At 40.2% G+C, this 8,883-nt stretch overlaps 1 pseudogene; it reads left to right on the top strand.

The window, feature by feature from the left end:
- Positions 1-2,609: 2,609 nt before the first annotated feature.
- On the top strand, positions 2,610-3,329 carry LOC133103727 (pancreatic progenitor cell differentiation and proliferation factor-like; annotated as a pseudogene).
- Positions 3,330-8,883: the final 5,554 nt, after the last annotated feature.

Here is an 8,883-nt window from a genome sequence, read left to right as displayed (position 1 = left end):
AAATTAAAGATGATACCAACAGATGGAGAGATATACCATGTTCTTGGATTGGAAGAATCAACATTGTGAAAATGACTATACTACCCAAAGCAATCTACAGATTCAATGCAATCCCTATCAAATTACCAATGGCATTTTTTACGGAGCTAGAACAAATTATCTTAAAATTTGTATGGAGACACAAAAGACCCCGAATAGCCAAAGCAGTCTTGAGGGACAAAAACGGAGCTGGAGGAATCAGGCTCCCTGACTTCAGACTATACTACAAAGCTACAGTAATCAAGACAATATGGTACTGGCACAAAAACAGAAACATAGATCAATGGAACAAGATAGAAAGCCCAGAGATAAACCCACGCACCTATGGTCAACTAATCTATGACAAAGGAGGCAAAGATATACAATGGAGAAAAGACAGTCTCTTCAATAAGTGGTGCTGGGAAAACTGGACAGCTACATGTAAAAGAATGAAATTAGAATACTCCCTAACACCATACACAAAAATAAACTCAAAATGGATTAGAGACCTAAATGTAAGACTGGACACTATAAAACTCTTAGAGGAAAACATAGGAAGAACACTCTTTGACATAAATCACAGCAAGATCTTTTTTGATCCACCTCCTAGAGTAATGGAAATAAAAACAAAAATAAACAAATGGGACCTAATGAAACTTCAAACTTTTGCACAGCAAAGGAAACCATAAACAAGACGAAAAGACAACCCTCAGAATGGGAGAAAATATTTGCAAACGAATCAACGGACAAAGGATTAATCTCCAAAATATATAAACAGCTCATTCAGCTCAATATTAAAGAAACAAACACCCCAATCCAAAAATGGGCAGAAGACCTAAATAGACATTTCTCCAAAGAAGACATACAGACGGCCACGAAGCACATGAAAAGATGCTCAGCATCACTAATTATTAGAGAAATGCAAATCAAAACTACAATGAGGTATCACCTCACACCAGTTAGAATGGGCATCATCAGAAAATCTACAAACAACAAATGCTGGAGAGGGTGTGGAGAAAAGGGAACCCTCTTGCACTGTTGGTAGGAATGTAAATTGATACAGCCACTATGGAGAACAATATGGAGGTTCCTTAAAAAACTAAAAATAGAATTACCATATGACCCAGCCATCCCACTACTGGGCATATACCCAGAGAAAACCATAATTCAAAAAGACACATGCACCCGAATGTTCATTGCAGCACTATTTACAATAGCCAGGTCATGGAAGCAACCTAAATGCCCATCGACAGACAAATGGATAAAGAAGTTGTGGTACATATATACAATGGAATATTACTCAGCCATAAAAAGGAACGAAATTGAGTCATTTGTTGAGACGTGGGTGGATCTAGAGACTGTCGTACAGAGTGAAGTAAGTCAGAAAGAGAAAAACAAATATCGTATATTAACGCATGTATGTGGATCCTAGAAAAATGGTACAGATGAGCCGGTTTGCAGGGCAGAAGTTGAGGCACAGATGTAGAGAACAGACATATGGACACCAAGGGGGGAAAACTGCGGTGGGGTGGGGATGGTGGTGTGCTGAATTGGGCGATTGGGATTGACATTTATACATTGATGTGTATAAAATTGATGACTAATAAGAACCTGCAGTATAAACAAACAAACAAAACAACTAATACTAAACTTTCATTGGGTTATTTGTATGGAAATATGTTAATATAAATGTTTCAGACATTACATGAAATTTCTAAAAATCTTATATGTTCTGGTATAATGTTATAAGTCATAATCCTAGTTATTACTTTAAAATGTATATCTCAGAAATAACTAATTTTCTTGTCAACTGCATTATTATGAACTTTCATCAAATCTTTAACCGTGGTCATTTTTAAGTCTTTTGTCATTTACAGACAGTTCTGGGTGTACTCTGATTCTTTTGTAAATATGTTCCTATAAAAGGGTTTCATCTTCAGGAAATTCATGGAAAAGACTCTGACAAGTACAGGTTTCTGGTACCTGACTGTACTGCTGAACTGAATGAATAAGCATTTTCAGAACTCTAATGAAAAACTGATGAGCTCATAAAAGTGCTAACAAAAGATCAAGATGAAAAAAAAAAATTAATTACATGGGACTGAGTGAACTGATGAGGATGAGTATAATTTTTGTGACTTTCTGTTTGAATTTAAAAAAAGAAAAAATCCCACAAGGACTCAGAGGCAAAGAATATACAAATCAATTTTCACTGCAAAGTAAAGGAGCTGTTACAGTGGAGGATTACTGGACTGAATGTCAATATTATGACATAGTATGAGTGTGTTTCATGTTTGGTAATTGCAATCACTGTTGCTTTTGTTGTGGTCATCCATGTACAATGCTTGGTGTCAGTCTATTTATCTCTTGTAAAAATAAAATACAGTGTGTGTGTGTGGGGGGGAAGATAGAATATAATGTTTTGATGATCAGAAAATCATCAATGTACCTTGTTTTGAGCACAATGTTTTGACAAAGCAAATAAATACCAGGTTGAACTGAAAAAAAAAAAAAAAAGTAAAGGGAGAAGGGGGCGCGTCCGCGCGTGCGCGTCCCGCGCGTCTGGGTCGTGGAGCCGTCGGCTGCGGTCTCCTGCGCAGATGGGCTCAGTGGCCTAGCGCCCCGGTCCCCGCCGTCAGTGATCGAGCGCCGAGGCCCGCGAGGGGTCGCCGCCGAGGTTTCCACCAGCCCACAAGCAAGAGCATGGCAGCCATCCCCTCCACGAGCGGCTCGCTCGTGGCCACCCACGACTACTACTGGCGCCGCCTGGGCTCCACTTCCAGTCACAGCTCCTGCGGAAGTGCCGAGTACCCTGGGGAAGGCATCCCCCGCCACCCCGGTCTCCCCAGAGCTGACCCGGGACGCTGGTGGGCTAGCTTCTTTTTCGGGAAGTCCACTCTCCCATTCATGGCCACAGTGTTGGAGTCCCCAGAGCAAACCAGCCCAGGCCTCCACCGGCATGATCACCTGTGACCTGGCCCGGAAAGCCGTGGGGAAGCAGCAGCCTGGCGGCCAGCCTGGCCAAACCAACTACAGGCCCCCGTCCTGAGTGGCCACCACCAGCTGCCGGGCTTCCTCCCAAGGCGCTAGGCTCATCAGAGCACCCCCTCCTTCCCCTCCCTGAGAGTGAGCAGGCTGCAGCCAACAGAAGCAGTTGGGTTTTTAATATCAAAACAGCAAAACACCAAAAAGGAAGTTGAGAGAACTCCACTCTTTACTATCCAAGCCACATGAGAGCCTTCCCGGCACCCCCTAACCTGTGCCTTGCACCAAGTAGAAAATAAACTCCAAGCAGCCAGCAAAAAAACAAAAAAAAAACAAAAACAAACAAAAAAAAAAAGTAAAGGGAAATAAGCCACTGACAGAAAGAGGACATTTGTAACATATATGATTGACAAAGAATTCGAATTTCAAATATCTAATGAATGGCAAACCAATTTAGAAATAGGAAACTATGTTACCAAACCTGGTTCATTCGCTGGGCAGGGAACAGGCCAAACACTGAGACGCTGACGTTTGCAGCAGAGAAAAACTATATTCACGAGGCGGCCAAGCCAGAAGAGGGGAGAATGGATCTCAAATCTGTCTCCCGGAAGGGGAGGGGCACAGGATATTGATGGGATAAAGCTGAGGCATGGAGGGCACGGGGAAAGGTGATAAGGTGATCGGAGAAAAGAAAAAGTGAGGCAATTGTCCTTCTGCACAGGTGCAACTAAGCTGTGGCTTCTTCATGGGACACATGTTCAGAAAATGATGGTGTTACCATGCTCTGATGGTGGAGTTTTGGGCCCTCTGGCATCTAAAGGTCCCTAAGTGGACACTCACGCATGCCCAGTTGGAGGGTCAGTAGTCTTAGTCTCATCTGGCTCAAGCTCGAACTGGACACAGCTGACTCCAAGTTACCAAAAAAACAACTTGGGCAAATATCTTTATTATTTAGGCTGCATGAAGCTTGCAAGACATGCAAACCTTCTGCAGCAACAGTTAAAGTGAGCTTGATCAGTGAGCGCAGGTTACAGGTGTAATGGATCTAACTAATGATTACCCTTGGTTTCCAATATTCACAAGATAAATACAAAGAGGCAGTTCACAGAAGAGAAAACCAAAATGGGCGAAACATGAGACATGCTCTTCTCTCTAGCAATCAAGGACATGCCAATGAAAATAGTCATTTTCACACACATCAGATTGGTAAAAATTTAAATGTTGGAGGCAAAGTGAACAGTGGTGGGAGCATGTCTTGGTACTGCTTGGAGAACAATTAAATATAATCTCCAAAATTTCGAAGTGCACATACTCTGTGACCCAGAAATTCCACTTTTAGGTATATACACTAGAGAAACTCTTGCACATGTACCCAAAGAAACATGGAAAAAAATGTTTATTACAGCATTATTTACAATAGTCAAAGACTGAGAATAACGTAAATGTCCATCAATAGGAGAATGAATAAGTGGATCATGGTAAATATTCACATTGAAATATTTAACAGCATTTAAAATGAATGAACTCCAGTTCATCTATCAACACTGGATAAACCTCTCAAAATCATGGTGTAAAGTTAAAAACGGTTCTGACCCCAATTCCAATGAGTGTGGTGTGAGGGTTTTCCCCACACACCAAGCAATGCTCAGACACCAGCTGAGAATAACTCAATTCTGACACTATCTACTTCGAGACAGGGTCAGATTCCACAGGGTAAGGACTCAGTCCTGCAAGACTACTCCTCCCACCATACCACCACTTCAGACGCCAATCACAAGTTCAGGTTGTCACCGGGGCTCCTGACCCATCAGCTATAGATCAGAGGCGCCAACATCCTCAGGTTTGATTAATTTGCTAGATCGGCTCACAGAACTCAGAGAAACATTTTGCTTCCTAGATCACCAGTTTATTACAAAAGGATATATAACTCAGGAATGGCCAGATAGAGAAGATGCTAGGGCAAGGTAGGGGAAAGGGCAGGTATCTCCCATGCTCTCTTGGAGCACTCTCCCATCCACCTCCACATGTTCACCAACCCAGAAGCCCTACAAACCCCATCCTTTTGGGGTTTTATGGAGCATTCATTACATAGGTATGATTGAGTAAATTTTGGTTATTGGTGATTAATTCAAACTCCAACCCCTTTGCTGGCCACAGAAATCAGGGGGTGAGGTCATGATTCGTTCCCCTGGCAACCAGCCCCCATCCTGAGGTGCTTTCTAAAAGTCACCTCATTAATATAAACCCAGCTGTGGTGAAAAGAGGCTTGTTATGAATAACAAGATGCCCATCTCACCTTTATGGCTCTGAAACAATTTCAAGAACGGAGGATAGGAGACCAAATATTATTAAAAAAAAATGCTCCTATTGCTCTTATGGCTCAGGAATTTCCAAGGGTTTTGGGAGCTGTGAGTCAGGAACTGTGGAGGAAAACCACATATATATGAGAAATATGTTTTGGTCATCCAAATGACCAAATATATATATTTCTTATCAATCACAATATCACAAGAATAAGAGGCAAGTTGCAAATGAATGTATCCTGGAAGATACCTTGCATCAATCATCCAGTCCCCGGGGGCCCAAAGGTAAAGCCTGGGCTTTAGCCAGCCTCCAAATCTCTGGTGACAAGAGACAAAGCCTGGGCCAGAGCAGGATGGAGATCAGATGAGACCTCTGCATAAAGCCAGGACCCCTAAATCACTGACCCTCTGACAGTGAGCCAGAAGAAAAAGAACTGCCATGAAGGGGGAGGTAGTGGAGATTGATTCTTTAGCCATAGCTTTAGAGAAAAGCATGAAAAATATCTTCCAGAGCGTCCCTAACCTTCACCCACACTCTCAAGGGTTTAGGCCAGAATTCACAATGCCTGTGAGCCTTAAAAAATACAAAGCTGAAATTTTCATTTAAAGTGACCCTCGATAGGTAGTATACCTGCACCCAGCAGATGTAAACACAGATCCCCTCTGGAGGAAGGCACTTACATCTAGGTCTCAAAGAATTCCCACAGATTAAGTTCCAAGTAAGATGAAATATCAATTTAAAAACCATCAAACACAACAAAACAAGTGATCATGAGCAAAAGAACTACAGAAACAACTGCAAAGTTAGGTCTTCAAAGACTGCTGATATTAGTATTAGATGGCATCGTTCATAAATCAATAGGTTTAAAGAAATAAAAGAAGATATTGGAAGTATGATGAAACAAGAGAATGTAAAACTGACCAGGCAGATTTGGGGGAAAAAAACACAAATAGAAACTCTACAAATGTAAAATATAAAAATTGAAATAAAAGAGTAAATGGGTACATTAAACAGCAAATTAAATGCAGCTGGAGATAAAATTTGTGGGTTGGCTTAAGATAGGTCCTAAGACACTGTCAGAATGCAGCATGGATGCACAGGGAGGGAAAATATGAAGGAAAAAAAAGTCAAACATAAAAGAGTAAAAAAGTCTGATGTGTCTAACTACTGTATAGCACAGGGAACACTAGTCAATACTCTGTAATGGCCTATATGGGAAAAGAATCTAAAGAAGAGTGGATATATGTATATGTATAACTGATTCACTTTCCTGTATGCCTGAAACTAACACAACATTGTAAATCAACTATACTCCAATAAAATTTTTTTTTTAATTCTGCTGTGTCTAATAATACGACTTCAGAAAGAGAGATTAGAGAAAATAGGAAATAAGCACTATTTGACAAGACAATGAATTTTCAGGAAGCCCAATAAATTCACCAAGCAAGCATAATACATAAAAAGAAGTCCACAACTATAAACATTCTAGTCTAACTGTAAAACACCAATGACAAAGAGGAGATGTTAATAGCAGGCAAAATGAAAAATCAGTATCGACAGAAGGAGCCAGCTACCTCCTCACTGGAACCCAAAAGACAGTGCAGTGTTATCTCTCAACTGTTAAGAAAAATAAGTCAACCTAGAATTATTTACACAGACAAATTATTTTCAAGAACACTAGCAAAATAAACACGTTTCCAGACAAAATAAAAATAACAGAAAGAAGTAAGGTCTGAGGTGCAAAAGGGAATGGTGAGACAGAAGAAGCAAGGATGTAGGTAAATCAGAAGTAATACAGAGCTTTGGAGAACTGTCTATTTAGGTCTTCTGCCCATTTTTTGATTGGGTTGTTTGTTTTTTTAATATTGAGCTGCATGAGCTGTTTATATATTTTGGAGATTAATCCTTTTTCTGGTGATTCATTTGCAAATATTTTCTCCCATTCTGAGGGTTGTCTTTTCATCTTGTTTATAGTTTCCTTTGCTGTGCAAAAACTTTTAAGTTTCATTTGGTCCCATTTGTTTATTTTTGTTTTTATTTCCATTACTCTAGGAGGTGGGTCAAAAAAGATCTTGCTGTGATTTATGTCAAAGAGTGTTCTTCCTATGTTTTCCTCTAAGAGTTTTATAGTGTCCAGTCTTACATTTTTATGTCTTTAATCCATTTTTAGTTTATTTTTGTGTATGGTGTTAGGGAGTGTTCTAATTTCATTCTTTTACATGCAGCTGTCCAGTTTTCCCAGCACCACTTATTGAAGAGACTGTCTTTTCTCCTTTGTATATCCTTGCCTCCTTTGTCATAGATTAATTGACCATAGGTGTGTGGGTTTATCTCTGGGCTTTCTATCCTGTTCCATTGATGGCCAAGAGGCACAAGAAGAGCTGCTCAACATCACTAATCATTAGAGGAATGCAAATCAAAACTACCATGAGGTATCACCTCACACCAGTTAGAATGGGCATCATCAGAAAATCTACAAACAACAAATGCTGGAGAGGGTGTGGAGAAAAGGGAATCCTCTTGCACTGTTGGTGGGAATGTAAATAGATACAGCCACTATGGAGAACAGTATGGAGGTTCCTTAAAAAACTAAAAATAGAATTACCATATGACCCAGCAATCCCACTACTGGGCATATACCCAGACAAAACCATAATTCAAAAAGACACATGCACCCCAATGTTCATTGCAGCACTATTTACAATAGCCAGGACATGGCAACAACCTAAATGCCCATCGACAGAAGAATGGATAAAGAAGATGTGGTACACATATACAATGGAACATTACTCAGCCATAAAAAGGAACGAAATTGGGTCATTTGTACAGACGAGGATGGACCTAGAGACTGTCATACAGAGTGAAGTAAGTCAGAAAGGGAAAAACAAATATCGTATATTAATGCATATATGTGGAATCTAGAAAAATGGTACAGATGAACTGGTTTGCAAGGCAGAAATAGATGCACAGATGTAGAGAACAAATGTACGGACACCAAGGGGGGAAAACGGTGTGTGGGGGTGGGGGGAGTGGTGGCAATATAAAAAAAATACCTGTATAAAAAAAAATAAATTAAATTTTAAAAATATAAAATAAAATTCAAAAAAAAAGAGTAATACTGAGCTTATAAGACAGTAACAACGATGTCTAATTTGTGGGATTGAAAATATCAAGGTAGTAAAGCAATTATACTCCAATAAAGATGTTAAAAAAAAAAAAAGAAAATATCAAGGTAGGAGTCCCAGGTCTAGTTAAGATGAGTAAATACACTCCACCCTATATCTCCCACACTGATTACAACTAAAACCCTGGACGAATACATGAAGCAACAATTGGAGGACCCTGAAAAGTAAGGAATAGCAGACAGATTGGAGAGAGAAAACAAAACTCATGGAAAGGTATGGCAGTGAGTTTATGGTTTGGTTTGGTTTGATTTCCTCCCATATCTCTCAGCTCAGACTCAGAGCATCCTGAATCACAGAACTGCATAGCATGCACAGGAAGAAAAAGCTCCAACAAAAACCCTCCTTCTCCGATCAGAGGACTACTACAGAGAGACAAGGAGGAGAACCTTGG

This window comes from Eubalaena glacialis, chromosome 13 (assembly GCF_028564815.1).
Source record: "Eubalaena glacialis isolate mEubGla1 chromosome 13, mEubGla1.1.hap2.+ XY, whole genome shotgun sequence".
Taxonomy (NCBI): Eukaryota; Metazoa; Chordata; class Mammalia; order Artiodactyla; family Balaenidae; genus Eubalaena; species Eubalaena glacialis.
This window is presented reverse-complemented; position numbering and strand designations above follow the sequence as displayed.